This window comes from Moschus berezovskii, chromosome 6 (assembly GCF_049115385.1).
Source record: "Moschus berezovskii isolate FMDL1 chromosome 6, NW_MosBer_1.0, whole genome shotgun sequence".
Taxonomy (NCBI): domain Eukaryota; kingdom Metazoa; phylum Chordata; class Mammalia; order Artiodactyla; family Moschidae; genus Moschus; species Moschus berezovskii.
This window is the reverse complement of record NC_142465.1, coordinates 69,105,188-69,120,785: the sequence shown is the minus strand read 5'-3', so window position 1 is coordinate 69,120,785 and position 15,598 is coordinate 69,105,188. Positions and strand designations below refer to the sequence as shown.

The window sequence follows — 15,598 nt, the reverse complement described above, 5'->3', positions numbered from 1 at the left end:
GCCAAGCTGGATAAACCACAAGTTGGAATCAAGGTTGCTGGGTGGAATAACCTCAGATATACAGATGATACTACTCTAATAGCAGAAAGTGAGGAGGAACTAAAGAACCTCTTGATGAGGGCAAAGGAAGAGGGTGAAAAAGTTGACTTGAAACACAACACTAAAAAAACTAAGGTCATGGCATCTGGTCGCATTGATTCATGGCAAATAGGGGAAAAAGTGGAAAAAGTGACAGATTTTATTTTCTTGGGCTCCAAAATCACTGTAGATGGAGACTGCAGCCATGAAATTAAAAGACACTTGCTCCTTGGAAGGAAAATTATGACAAACCTAGATGGTGTATTAAAAAGCAGAGACATCACTTTGCTGACAAAGGTCCATATAGTCAAAGCTACAATTTTTCCAGTAGTCATGTATGGATGTGAGAGCTGGACCAAAAAGAAGGCTGAGTGCCAAAGAATTGATGCTTTCGAATTATGGCGCTGGAGAAGATTTTGAGAGTCCCTTGGACAGCAAGGAGATCAAACCAGTCAATCCTAAAGGAACTCAACCCTGAATATTCATTGGAAGGACTAATGCTCAAGCTGAAGCTCCAATACTTTGACCACCTTATGCGAAGAGCCAACACATTGGAAAAGACCCTGAGGCTGTGGAAGACTGAAGGCAAAAGGAGAAGGGATCCTTTTGGAGAAGGCAGAGGATGAGATGGTTAGATAGCACCACTAACTCAATGGACTTGAATCTAAACAAACTCCAAGATAGTAGAGGACAGCGGAGCCTTGCGTTCTGCAGTCCATGGTGTTGCATTGAGTCAGACAGGACTTAGCGACTGAATCCATACCGAACAGAGTTCATGTTTTTTAATGTAAAAAATAAGTCACTATAAAGGCACCATTGGGGTGGCAGAAAGTAGCAGACCCATCTGGTTTGAATTTCAGATAATCTTGGGATAGTTAGTTAGCTTCCCTGGTGACTCAGACAGTAAAGTGTCTGCCTGCAATGTGGGAGACCTGGGTTCAATCCCTGGGTTGGGAAGATCCCCTGGAGAAGAAAATGGTAACCCACTCCATTACTCTTGCCTGGAAAATCCCATGGATGGAGGAGCCTGGTAGGCTACTGTCCATAGGGTCGCAAAAAGTTGGACATGACAAAGTGACTTCACTTTCTTTTTTCACTTCGGGGTAGTTAACTTCTCTGAATCCATGTTCTCATTTGTAAATGGGATACCACCACCTCCCTTGTCTGCTTCATGTAAAGATTAAATGAGGTGATGCAAATAAAGTACCTGACACATACCTAGCACTTAACAAGTGAGTTGTTGTGATGATACCATGATGAAACATAATTACAGTGCACTTAACATAATTCATCAAATTAGAAAGAGACAACAAAACTAATACTGAGAAATCATTAAATGTAATTTGGAAAGCTTCTTTTTTCTAACATAAAAAATTTACAACATATTGTAATATGGTTATAAATGAACGACTCTTCGTGACCCACGGACTGTATACAGTCTATGGAATTCTCCAGGCCAGAATACTGGAGTGGGTAGTCCTTCCCTTCTCCAGGGGATTATCCCAACCCAGGGATTGAACCCAGGTCTCCCACATTGCAGGCAGATTCTTTACCAGCTGAGCCACAAGGGAAGCCCATAAATGAACATTAAAAACTCTAAAATACCAACAACCTAATTGGGAATATACTTATATATGGATTTCTGACATACAAGTCCATTGCTAGAGTAAGTCTTCAGATGTGTCACAAAGAGGCTCTTTGCTACACTCAAGCTGTCTCCTCAGCATCCTCTCTACCAGTTTTGCTCGTTTCTGTGGCTCTATCACTATTCAGACTACATGTTCATCCAAGCAGTGTCCATTACTTCATTTTTCTGACAAGTATTTTTTCACACCCCTTATTAAACTAGGCACCCCAGGCAAGAGATGCAGTGATGAGCATAACAGATGTGATGCTCTCATGGACCACTACATTCATTTGTGTACATTAGTGAATCAGTTCAGTTCAGTCGCTCAGTTGTGACCGACTCTTGGCGACCCCATGAATCACAGCACGCCAGGACTCCCTGTCCATCACCAACTCCCGGAGTTCACTCAAACTCATGTCCATCGAGACAGTGATGCCATCCAGCCATCTCATTCTCTGCCGTCCCCATCTCCTCCCACCCCCAATCCCTTCCAGCATCACAGTCTTTTCCAGTGAGTCAACTCTTCGCATGAGGTGGCCAAAGTATTGGAGTTTCAGCTTTATCATCAGCCCTTCCAATGAACACCCAGGATTGATCTCCTTTAGAATGGACTGATGGATCACCTTGCAGTCCAAGGGACTCTCAAGAGTCTTCTCCAGCACCACAGTTCAAAAGTATCAATTTTTCGGCGATCAGCTTTCTTCACAGTCCAGCTCTCACATCCATATATGACCACGGGAAAAACCATAGCCTTGACTAGACGGACCTTGGTTGGCAAAGTAATGTCTCTGCTTTTTAATATGTTATCTAGGTTGGTCATAACTTTCCTTTCCAAGGAGTAAGCGTCTTTTAATTTCATGGCTGCAATCGGTATCCGCAGTGATTTTGGAGCCCCAAAAAATAAAGTCTAACACTGTTTCCACTCTTTTCCCATCTATTTCCCATTAAGTTATGGGACCAGATGCCATGATCTTTGTTTTCTGAATGTTGAGCTTCAAGCCAACCTTTTCACTCTCTTCTTTCACTTTCATCAAGAGGCTTTTGAGTTCCTCTTCACTTTCTGCCGTAAGGGTGGTGTCATCTGCATATCTGAGGTTATTGATATTTCTCCCGGCAATCTTGATTCCAGCTTGTACATCTTCCAGCCCAGCGTTCCTCATGATGTACTCTGCATATAAGTTAAATAAGCAGGGTGACAATATACAACCTTGACCTACTCCTTTTCCTATTTGGAACCAGTCTGTTGTTCCATGGCCAGTTCTAACTGTTGCTTCCTTACCTGCATACAGGCTTCTCAAGAGGCAGGTCAGGTGGTCTGGTATTCCCATCTCTTTCAGAATGTTCCACAGTTTATTGTGATCCACACAGTCAAAGGCTTTGGCATAGTCAATGAAGCAGAAATAGATGTTTTTCTGGAACTCTCTTGCTTTCTCCATGATCTAGCGGATGTTGGCAATTTGATCTCTGGTGCCTCTGCCTTTTCTAAAACCTGCTTGAACATCTGGGAGTTCACGGTTCACATATTGCTGAAGCCTGGCTTGAAGAATTTTGAGCATGACTTTACTAGAGTGTGAGATGAGTGCAATTGTGCAGTAGTTTGAGCATTCTTTGGCATTGCCTTTCTTTGGGATTGGAACGAAGACTGACCTTTTCCAGTCCTGTGGCCACTGCTGAGTTTTCCAAATTTGCTGGCATACTGAATACAGCACTTTCACAGCATCATCTTTCAGGATTTGAAATAGCTCAATTGGAATTCCATCACCTCCACTAGCTTTGTTCGTAGTGATGCTCTCTAAGGCCCACTTGACTTCACATTCCAAGATGACTGGCTCTAGGTCAGTGATCATGCCATCGTGATTATCTTGGTCATGAAGATCTTTTTTGTACAGTTCTGTGTATTCTTGCCACCTCTTCTTAATATCTTCTGCTTCTGTTAGGTCCACACCATTTCTGTCCTTTATCGAGCCCATCTTTACACGAAATGTTCCCTTGGTATCTCTAATTTTCTTGAAGAGATCTCTTGTTTTTCCTATTCTGTTGTTTTCCTCTATTTCTTTGCATCGATCGCTGAGGAAGGCTTTCTTATCTCTCCTTGCTATTCTTTGGAACTCTGCATTCAGATGCTTATATCTTTCCTTTTCTCCTTTGCTTTTCACTTCTCTTCTTTTCACAGCTATTTGTAAAGCCTCTTCAGACAGCCATTTTGCTTTTTTGCATTTCTTTTTCATGGGGATGGTCTTGGTCCCTGTCTCCTGTACAATGTCACGAACCTCTGTCCATAGTTCATCAGGCACTCTATCTATCAGATCTAGTCCCTTAAATCTATTTCTCACTTCCACCATGTAATCATAAGGGATTGGATTTAGGTCATATCTGAATGGTCTAGTGGTTTTCCCTACTTTCTTCAATTTCAGTCTGAATTTGGCAATAAGGAGTTCATGATCTGAGCCACAGTCAGCTCCTGGTCTTGTTTTTGCTAACTGCATAGAGCTTCTCCATCTTTGGCTGCAAAGAATATAATCAATCTGATTTCAGTGTTGACTCATGTGTAGAGTCTTCTTGTGTTGTTGGAAGAGGGTGTTTGCTATGACCAGTGCGTTCTTTTGGCAAAACTCTATTCGCCTTTGCCCTGCTTCATTCCGTGCTCCAAGGCCAAATATGCCTGTTACCTCAGGAGTTTCTTGACTTCCTAGTTTTGCATTCCAGTCCCCTATAATGAAAAGGACATCTTTCTTGGGTGTTAGTTCTAAAAGGTCTTGTAGGTCTTCATAGAACCGTTCAACTTCGGCTTCTTCAGCGTTACTTGTTGGGGCATAGGCTTGGATTACTGTAATACTGAATGGTTTGCCTTGTAAATGAACAGAAATCATTCTGTCATTTTAAAGATTGTATCCAAGTACTGCATTTCGGACTCTTTTGTTGACCATGATGGCTACTCCATTTCTTCTAAGGGATTCCTGCCCACAGTTGTAGATACAATGGTCATCTGAGTTAAATTCACCCATTCCAGTCCATTTTAGTTCACTGATTCCTAGAATGCCTATGTTCACTCTTGCCATCTCCTGTTTGACCACTTCCAATTTGCCTTGATTCATGGACCTAACATTCCAGGTTCCTATGCAATATTGCTCTTTACATCATCGTACCTTGCTTCTATCACCAGTCACATCCACAACTGGATATTTGTTTTGCTTTGGCTCCATCCCTTCATTCTTTCTGGAGTTATTTCTCCACTGATCTCCAGCAGCATACTGGGCACCTACCGACCTGGGGAATTCCTCATTCAGTATCCTATCATTTTGCCTTTTGATACATTAGTGAATACACAGATGAATATACAATGTTAAATCATGATAATTGCTTTGGAGGAAAGAACAGAGAGAGAACAGCAGAGGCCTACTTTAAAGACTTAGACTTAGTGATATAGGAATGTTTTGCCAGAGGAAAACATGAACTTGAAGAATGGTGGGAATCAGCCAGGGAGAGAGAAGAGGAAAAGTTCTATACATGGAGAATACTTGTACAAAGACTCTGAACAGAGAGCATTTGGTGTGTTCTGAGGACTGAAAGAACCCAGTATGACCGAAGCGTGCAGCATGTGTGCCTTAGGATAGGGCTGCAAAGTTAGGCAGTAGCCCCACCACACAAAACCAAGTTGTGGAAATTAGATTTTATTCTAAGTGCAGTAGGAAGCCACGGAAGAGTTTTAACCAAAAGAAAGACATAATGTAATTCATAGTTTTAATAGATCTCCCGCAGCGGGGGTGGGAGACATGGGAGCAAAATAGTGATGGGTTTAACAGAGAAAAGGGGGAAGGAAACAGGACAAGTGGGTAGAGCTGTGGGGATAAGAATCAGTGGCTTCAATGAGAGAAGGAGAAGCAGAGAGGAGTGGAAACAGGGAGAGCAAAGGAAACTGAGCACATAGGAGATGAGATGGAGAGCAGCCTGGAAGGGGAAGAGGAGTGGACCCGCTGCAGCAGTTCAGCGACAAATGATGGTGACTGAGCAGGGATGCTGACAATGTCTCAACCAGAGAGAAGTGGATGGATCCAACATCTATTTTGGAGTTAAGAATCAAGACTTGATAATGGTTAGAGATGGAGGGTGAAGGCAAAGATGTCAGGGCAGAGTGAATTATCAGGAACGACTCCAGGTTTTCTGGTTTAAGCAACTGAGCAAATAGATGATGGCAGTGTTTAGTGAGATGAGGATGATGGGCATCTGAACAGACTGAAGCAGGGAACCCAGCAGAGATGGCACTGTGATTTTGTCATGTTTAATTTGAGAAGTCTTTAATGACATTCAAGCAAAATGTCATTTTAGCAGTTGGAAATCTAGAGCTGAGAAGAAAGTTTGGGAGGAGATAGAAATTGTCAGCAATCCCTGGGAGATAAAGCCACTAGAAAGAATGAGACCTTTCTGGAGAAAGAAATGGAGAAAGCAGTGATTAGGGCCTAGAACAAGTCCTGAGAAAATCCAACATTTAGACAGGAGAGAAAGAGTCAACAAGAGGGACAGAATCCTCATCTAGATTATTCCAGGTTTACAACTCTTCTGATTTACCTTCTCCCAGGAGCCCTTCCTGATTGACCTAAATTAATTCTGCTTATATCTGTAGCTCTTGAATTCACCTAGCATTTCTCCCAATTCCTTATTTATACAGTGCTTTATACTATTTCTTCATTAGTTCTGTACACTGCTTGACCAAATTGCGACCCTATGGACTGAATTCTGTCCTTGGAATTCTCCAGGCAAGAACTGGAGTTGGCAGCCATTTCCTTCTCCAGGGGATCTTCCATTCCCCTGGGGATTGAACCTGGGTCTCCTGTACTATAGGCAGATTCTTTACCATGTGAGCCACCAGGGAAGCAAGTCTATTACAGGATTGCTATTGGAAGTAGTGTTAAGAGAAGTATTCAAGCTGAAAGTTTAGGAAAACACTTGTGGTGGAAGATGGATGTGTGAACATCTCTAGGAAAAACCAGATAGGTAAAATGTGGTGCAAGTTTTGGAAACTGATACACAGCAAACAAGTATCTAACAGGAAACTTTTGGGGGTATTATTTATTATTTTTCATTTTTGTTTATTATGGGACCTGAATTGATAAATAATCTTGCCTCCCATCACACATGTCCGAGGAGAAATATGTGAAGTAGTTACTAGTCAAGGTACCAGCAGGTCAAGTGAGCTACCTGATATAAAATCACTGGAAAAAAAAAAAAGACTATATCTGGTGTACATTTAGCAGAGGATCCAAATGAACAAGACAAGACAGAAGAGCTGTGCCAACAGGCAAGGACTCTGGGGTCAATATACTACTCAGGAATTCATATGGCTGTCCTACTGGATACTTTTTATTACATCTTTTAAATAAACTCCATTTGCAGTAGACGGGATAATGAACCCCAAAGACATCTATGTAATAACTGCCAAACCTGTGAATATACTGTTTCCATGAGCAAAATGGACCCCGCTGATTGAGTAAATTATGGGCCAAAGAAAATGAGAGGTTATCCTGGTGAGCCCATTGTAATAACAAAAATTCTTATAAGTGGGAGGCAGAAAGGTCAGAGCCAGAGAAGGGAATGTGAGAATAGAGGTGGAGAGAGATTGTCACACAGTTGGCTTTGAGAGGAAGGAGCCAAGAAATGTTTAAAACAAAAAACTTAAAATCAGTTTGCCTTTATATATGATAGACTAAAAGAATTGATGGAAAACATGAAAGTGAAACGTGAAGTTGCTCAGTCGTGTCTGACCCTTTGCAATCCCATGGACTGCCAGATCCCTCCATCCATGGGATTTTCCAGGCAAGAATACTGGAGTGGGTTGCCATCTCCTTCTACAGGGGATCTTTCCGACCCAGGGATAGAATCCAGGTCTCCCACATTGCAGGCATATGTATACAATGGAAAACATACATATACACTAACATAAAGAAATGTAAAAACAACATTAAATCAGGAAACCTCTAAAATAACATACAGGACATTCATACAGTGGATTCATTCGTCCACTTGAAAGAATAAGAACTGTATGTATTGATATGAAAAGATGTCCATTATATGTCATGCAACCAAAAGCAATCTGCAGGACAGTATTTAATTATGTTACTCTGGTCACAGTGTTTTCTAAACTGTGTGAGGGTGAAAGAAACAAATTCCTGAACAAAGTTAAGTAATTTTTTCAACAGCAAATTTTATTTTGGCAATCAAAACCATTAACAAGTCATCCATCAAAGGAAAACAAAAGTCACGGTGTTTAAAATTCTATGTAAAGTGAGCCCTTCACCATAGATTATACTTTCTTACAGAAAAGTTTGTTTTTGTGAGAGAAGGCAGAAATCTCTACCAGTCAGCACTTCAGCAATATCTAACCTATGACTGATGGTCATAATATTGTAAAAGACCCTTTCAGCAGTAAAAATGAAACTGCATTTAGTGTATCTGCTACATTTCATTACATTCTAGTTCTTTGAAAATTGGTAATTCATTGACACAGATACATAGCAACTTTCTGTTAAAACCCCTATTTTGTAACAGTGTACTGAGAAAACTTTTTGAGTTTTTAGAAGGAGAAACACTGAAGAGATAACAATTATAATTATTGCCTGCATCTTGTAAACATTACTTCTGAGGCATTTCTCTATGGTGGTTACATTTCAATTAAAATAGGGAAATTCAAAGTGAGACAACTGACTGACAGACTCAAGTTTCCTATTCTCTCAAATACTATGTACACTGCAAGTTTCATTAAAGATTTAAAAATAACAAAGTAGAGGGAGAAACAAATAATAGGAAGAAAGTAAAACACACACACACATAAACATATACAGCCAATTTACTGTAAGAAAGTAAAATATAACAGTATGCATTAACCTTAACCCCTTACTTTCCTCACAACAGTCAGCTTGAAAAACAATTACTGAAATAACTGAACTTTCATTATCTCCAAACTTTAATTGAAATTGACGGGGGTGGGGGGTGGGAAGAGTGCTGCTTAGTAAAAAGTACAGTAAATACGCAAAAACTGAATGGGGATATATAAATTAGGAAACATTACTTTTGAACTGATCAATCTCCAAACATATTGGACTCATTTAGTTTTTTAGTAATAGCAGTATACTGTTGACATTATTTCTTTACCATATACTTTGATTTACCATCACAAATTACTTACCACTATTTCTTAATAAAGTAGTCAAAATAAACCGAAACCCATGGGAAAAATGAACCTGGGCCATACAAACAACTTTGTGCAAAGAAGCTTAATTCTGGGTATATAAATGCAAGAGTAGTGTGATTAAAAAAAGAGGTTGGACATTGGAGTGAGACAGTCTAGACTGAATTCTGGGTGAACCTCAGTAGCTCAATTTCTTTCTCTGAGCTTCAGTTTCCTCATCTATAAAATGGAGAAAACACCAATGACACTGCAGGATTACTAACAGGTTTAACAATATATAAGTAAAGCATCTACCTTATACAAGCTAGGTAATAATGCGTTTGATAAACAGTTGTCGTTGTTGCTCAGTCCCTCAGTCATGTCCATCTCTTTGCGACCCCATGGACTGCAGCCAGTCAGGCTTCCCTGTCCTTCACTGTCTCCCTAAGTTTGCTCAAACTCACGTCCATTGAGTCAGTGATGCCATCCAACCATCTCATACTGATAAACAGTAATGAGTACTTTACTTGTACAAACCAATGAATGATAAATGTTAATACCACTACCTCTGGCACTGCCTTCACCTTTTGCTCCTCTCTGCCCAGCAGCACAGAAATAATGCTAGTTATGTGTCAGGCAACGAACTAAACTAGTTATAGGGATTATTTCATTTGATCTTCACAACCATCACAGCAATAAGGTAGCAACTATTTATTATTAACCTTTGTTTACACAGTAGGCAATATAGACTTAGAAAGATTAAATAACTTGCCTAAGGTCACACACATAGTAAAATGTGACTTCAGAGCCCCCACACTTAGAAACACATAAAAAGAAATATTACTTATAATTCATTAATGTGGAAATAGCAGACACACCTACCATGCAAAGTCCGTTGGTTTTTAATGAGGTTTTGAAATAAATGAGTCAGACAGACACGTATCAGGACCTACACCAGACGACTACCACCAGTTTCCACTTCTTCATTCAAATCCATTCCAATCTCCTCCTAGAGGGAATCTGAGGTGGCGAGAATGCCAATTCCTAATTATTTAAGTGCCAATTGAGGACATCAGACAGCAGTTCACAACATGCATTTCTTCTGAGAGAGTAGGTATTAATACTCTTCACACAAACGAAGCTACACGCAAACTCTGACCTAGCCTGGGCCGGCAAAGAAACATCTCTTCTCTTAATAAGGACTGACCAGCTTCTCTAACAGACGTTCCACGAAGCACTCTAAATCAGTAAGCCTCAATCCCGCGGTTCGAAGAGATTAGTTAGGAACCAGGAGCGACTGAATGGCAAGCACAGGCTCTAAAATTTTCCTTCGACTTCCAAGGCAATCTACAAAACTTCCCGCAACGCACCCTTCAAACCGAGACGTGCGGGTGGGCAAAGCAGCGCTCACAGCCTTGAGGTACGTTCCCTCTTTCCGTTCATCTCGGCGACATGACCCTTGCGTGGACCGGAGGGAACAGAGAACAAACTTTTCCCTCTGCCAGATGGCAAAATAACTATCTGCAATTTCCCTTCCAAGGTCAGTGACTACCTCAGTTCTTCCCAGGGGTGACACCGAGGAATTAAGTGACCCTATATGAGCTAGGTGCTTGGAAACAAAGGTGCCTCTGGAGAGGCTAAATTTCAGACTCTGATCTCTTCCTGGATTCTAAAGCTGAGGGGCAGCAAGTGATTACCTCATCCCCCGCCTAGCACACCTGCCGCCCCAGCACACCTGTGACCCCTGCACCAAACCTGGGTGGGCAGGAGAAGGCAGGGACTTGCTTCATCTTGACAGCCCCAGGGACCAATCAGCGCACGCGACACTCGCAGCGGACCAATCGCACATCAACTTGAATCCCGCAGCTCGGAGCCCCTACTGAACCAACCTTTTGAGTGGGCTGAGCGCGAGGCCTCTTCCAGTGCCAGTTGAGGCGCCGCAGCCCCAAGAAGCCGAGTAAGAGTTCGCGAGGAAAAGAGAACGGCAAACAAAGAAGTACTCACCCGCACAGGCGCAGGAGGGTCACTTCTCCCTGCTTGAACATCTCGCTCAATCTGTGCCTGGCCGGCACGCCCCTGCCCAACCGCCGCCGCGGCTGCCTCAGGCTCAGGGTTCGCCGCGGCCCGTTTCGAAGGAACCAATCGCCACGGCCCGTTTCGAAGGAGGCGGAGAGGGGGCGTGGCTGGAAGCCCCGCCCCGCCTCCAGGCCTCTAGGGAGCACGAGACCCGCGTGCGTCTGGATCAAGGGACTAGTCTCCTTCCTCTGCCTAGGGTCAGACAAGTCCGGCGGCCAAGTCGCTCTTTGCACAGAAAATGGCTTGGTCACAGGGCACGTCCTTTCATCTGGCCCCTCAGCGACAACAATAAACCCTATTTGTCCAGATTAGCAGGAGAGGTGAATCAGTCCCTTCTCGAAGCATCCTGGAGTGTTGCTCAGAGTTGCCCTGAGTTTTATCCTGATCTGTTAAGAGCCCCTCCCAATCCTAAATCCAACCGAAATTTCACTGTATTGAGGGCGCTGTCGTTTCCGGATACAAACTGTCATCCTTGTGAGGGGCGTGGGGAGAGGGAGAGAAACCCTGCAGTTCCGGGCCGCAACTGAAAGCAGAAAGAGGATGTTGGCTGTTCCTTCGGGAAACACCATAGGGTGTGGGGGAGGAGGGAGAAGGATTTGACCGCAGCACAATGAGAGATAGGAGGGTTGAGGTAAAGTGGAGACTGGTCTTGAATGTAATAAAAGATAGGTCTCTGATCACTAAACATGACTTGTTAATATGGGGATAAAGTCAGAGACGAAAGCCTGTAAGGCCAGGCCCTTTCTTTCAGCTTTATTTTGTCAAATTATGTCGCCTTTCTGGGTCTCAGTTTCCCATCTGTAAAGAGTGGAATTGACCAGGAATGAGGCTCTTTAGCTGGAGAAGGAAATGGCAACCCACTCCAGTATTCTTTCCTGGAGAATCCTGTGGACAGAGGAGCCTGGTGGGCTGCTGTCCATGGGGTCTCACAGAGTCGGACGTGACTGAAGCGACTTAGCGTGCATTGGAGAAGGAATTGGCAACCCACTCCAGTATTCTTGCCTGGAGAATCCCAGGGAAGGAGTAGCCTGTGGGCTGCCGTCTATGGGGTCGGAAGGAGTCGGACACGACTGAAGCGACTTAGCAGCAGCAGCAGCAGATGCTCTTTAGCATTTATTCCTTCATTCACTTAACAACAACAAAAAGAAGAAGAAGAAGAAGAGGTACTGTTGCTTGCTGAAAGACTAAAAAGAGAAAAGTCTTTACCTTGAAAGTGCTCAGCAACGTGGTAAAAACTCAGTGGAAATCAGAGAATCTGTGAAAGAGGAAAACCGTACAGTATTGAAGAGTGATGGTCAGAGGCTTGAAAGGACTTGAATTTTGAAGGACAAATAGGGATCTGCCAAAGGAGAGGATAATTAGGAGTGAGGAGTGCTTTCTAGGCAGAGAGAATAAGCTTCCAGGGATGTGAGAGCATCTGGAATGGTCTGGGAATTGTAGTTCTGAATGACAAGTTTAGGGTTTTAGAGGTATTGATAAATCAGGCTGGAGGAGTAGCACAGAGGAAACCTTTGTAGATACTATGGAATTTAGATTCTTTCTTGCAAGCGATTGTGATTGATTTGTGTTTTAGGGGAAAAAATATTTTTGAGGGTTTTGGAGACAGTAGTAAGATTGGCAGCAATTCTAAAAATTAAAAGATTATAATTACTTAAACTAGCTCAGAAAGGATAGTGAGAAAGAGATGTCTGGAGATACTTATAAGGCTGATTTATCTGGACTTGGTATCATATGACAGTGATGCCAATCTAAGGAACACAAAGAAAACAACACTGGAGGAAAAATAATGAATGCATTTTGGTGTGAGGTCATGTTCACTTTGAAATGTGAGACAAATGTGCATGTTGAGGTCTTCAGAAGATATGGTTGGAAAATTAGGTCTGAAGCTGGTTAAACTGGTTTGTGCAAGAGACAGAGATTTGAGAAGTCAATTTAACAAACACACTTAAGCACTTGTTCTGTACCAGACTCCATCGTAAGCAGTGGGGTCCTGCTTTTGCAGCGCTTACCTTCTGGGTTAGCCCAGTAAAGATGGTCATCAAAAAGTTGACATTTAAGTGATCATTGAATCTGATACCCAAGCGTGGTTGCTCCTTTTTTACTGGTGTCTTTAACAGAACGCTTTGTTGTCCATGACTGCAGGAGATCCATTTTCACACGACCTGGTGTTCAAATCAACCTATGTTTTATAGCAGGGGTCCCCAGGCTCTGGAATCTAATGCCTGATTAACTGAGGTATAACTGATGTAATAATAATTGAAATAAAGTACACAATAAATGCAATGCACTTGAATCATCCTGAAACCAGCCCCCACCCCCCCAACACACACTCTGGTCCATGGAAAAACTGTCTTCCCTGGTGTCAAAAAGGTTGGGAACCAGTTTTACAGTGTTTCTATTGAAAGTAAAGAGGCAATTTGTCATACCATTTCATTCAGACAAATTTCGAGTGGAGTTCTGATTTTATGTGGCATTTGTTGAGCCCAAATATCAAAATATGTACACTGCTCTCCAGAACCTTAAGAATAAGTAAATTGTGTCACACAGATTTTGTTTGATGAGTCAATAGTTAACAGTTCTATTTTTTCTTACATGCATGCTATGTATCTAAACATTTGAATACTATTTATTAAAAATTGAAACTATGTTAAGTATGTATACATTCTCTCTCAAATACACTCACACACACATTCACACACACCACTTAATATTTCTCTAAGCCATTTGCTGAAATTTTGGCAGCAGGGTATTTTCATGGCTGGTTTCTTTATATTTTCATTGTCTATTTGGTTTGACTTGGTAACTCCTCTTGCTTATAAAGGACAGTGTGGTGAAAAGTGAATCCAGAGTCAGGAAATCTGTTCAAATCAGATCCTCCAAGCCCATCTTCCTCATTGGTTAAAGGTGGGGAATGGGTGAGAAGTTCCCCTTCTAGATTCTTAGATTCTTATTGCTTTTCCCTTTTGAATAAAAAAAAGTCCCCCATGTTGCTCTCTCAACCTCACTTTTACAAGAATTCTCAGTTAGTACCCCACCCCCCTAGTACCCACCTCCTAAGCACATTCACCATCTTACCTACCTTGATTTTAACACTGCAATTAGTAATTGAGGGTTTCAACTAGTGAGCTGCAATTTACTTTCATGTGTAGGTTTTCTAATTGGTGGTTAGGTTAATAGTAATGTTTTAGGTGTTCTCACTTGAAATTGGCATGGTCATAACATGCAAAGCAAGCCTCACCAGTTTGCTTCTATCAGATGACAAAGTATTTTATTTAATAGTTCTGACTTTCTCCAGATGTGATGAAAGCATCATGCTTGGAGATCTAAATTTTTCAAGTTATTACATTAGGAATATCATCTGACTACACGTCTCTAAAGAACACAAAAGAGTCACTCATAATCTCATAATCCTTGAATATTGAAATACAATTTGGTTTCTTCACAACCCTATAAGAATGCTCCTTTATTGCTTGAAGTCTACTGTAGTTGTTGGAGATTTTTTTCTTTTGATTGATGTATTAGTTGTTTTGTTCTGCATTTTGTATTTTCTGCTATTGTTTTTAATGCTGACCTTAGCTGTCAACCCATGGATTCCACCTTGTGTGAACCACTGGATGAAATCTGGGGGTGACAGAGATCTTGATACACTCAGTCAATTAAACTACTCATTCAGCAGATGATCTATTGAGAGCCAACACTGAAAATAAGACTAAGTTCAATCTTAAAGAGATGTTATTGATTTACATTAACAAATATTATCTGTATGTATTCAATAATATAAAATTTTATAACAGTTATGATCAATACTAAAATGTTATATTTATATAGTGAGTCGAATAGCCTCCCCTCCAAAATTCATATCCACCGGGAACCTTAGTTGTTCAGTCTTACTCAGTCATTTCTGACTCTTTGTGACCCCATGAACTTCAGCACACCAGGCTTCCCTGTCTTTCACTATCTCCCAGTTTGCTCAAACTCACGTCCATTGAGTCAGTGATGCCATCCAACCATCTCATCCTCTGTCATCCCCTTCTTCTCCTGCTTTCAGTCTTTCCCACTATCAGGGTCTTTTCCAGTGAGTCAGCTCTTCACATCAGGTGGCCAAAGTATTGGAGCTTCAGCTTCAGCATCAGTCCTTCCAATAAATATTCAGGGCTGATTTCCTTTAGGATGGACTGGTTTAATTTTCTTGTTGTCCAAGGGACTCTCAAGAGTCTTCTCCACCACAATTTGAAAGTATCAAATCTTTGGCGGCAAAGTGATATCTCTGCTTTTTAATACGCTGTCTCGGAACCTCAAAATGTGCCCTTATGTGGAAATGAGATATGTATAGGTGATTCCCTCTTCAGGTTTGTTAATTTGCTGGTTTGGCTCACAGAACTCAGGAAAGCAGTTCACTTACTATTACCAGTGTATTATAAAGGCTACATCTCAGGAACAGTCAAATGAAAGAGACAAAGGGTAAATGGAGGAGGGTGTGGAGCTTCCACACTCTCTGGCACGTCACCCTCCTGGCACCTCGATGTGTTCACCAGCCCAGAAGTTCTCCAAATACTATCATTTAGTGGTTTTTTTTGAATTGGAATTTCCATTACATAGCCATGAATGATTAAATCATTGGCCATTGACAACTGACATCGATCTCAATGTTCCTC

The 15,598-nt window shown here is 41.7% G+C and overlaps 1 protein-coding gene across 2 annotated transcripts in view; it reads right to left on the bottom strand.

The window, feature by feature from the left end:
- GAS2L3 (growth arrest specific 2 like 3) overlaps positions 1-10,987 on the bottom strand; it is a 41,507-nt gene extending 30,520 nt beyond the window's left edge. The window contains exons 1-2 of one of the 2 annotated variants that reach the window (XM_055396017.2): positions 10,872-10,987; positions 9,750-9,887 (exon numbers count right to left, since the gene is read on the bottom strand). The gene's annotated coding sequence lies outside the window, so the exon portion shown is untranslated. The remainder of the gene's footprint in view (positions 1-9,749; positions 9,888-10,871) is intronic. The other variant, XM_055396018.2, reaches the window with a different exon arrangement.
- Between the last annotated feature and the right edge of the window lie 4,611 nt (positions 10,988-15,598).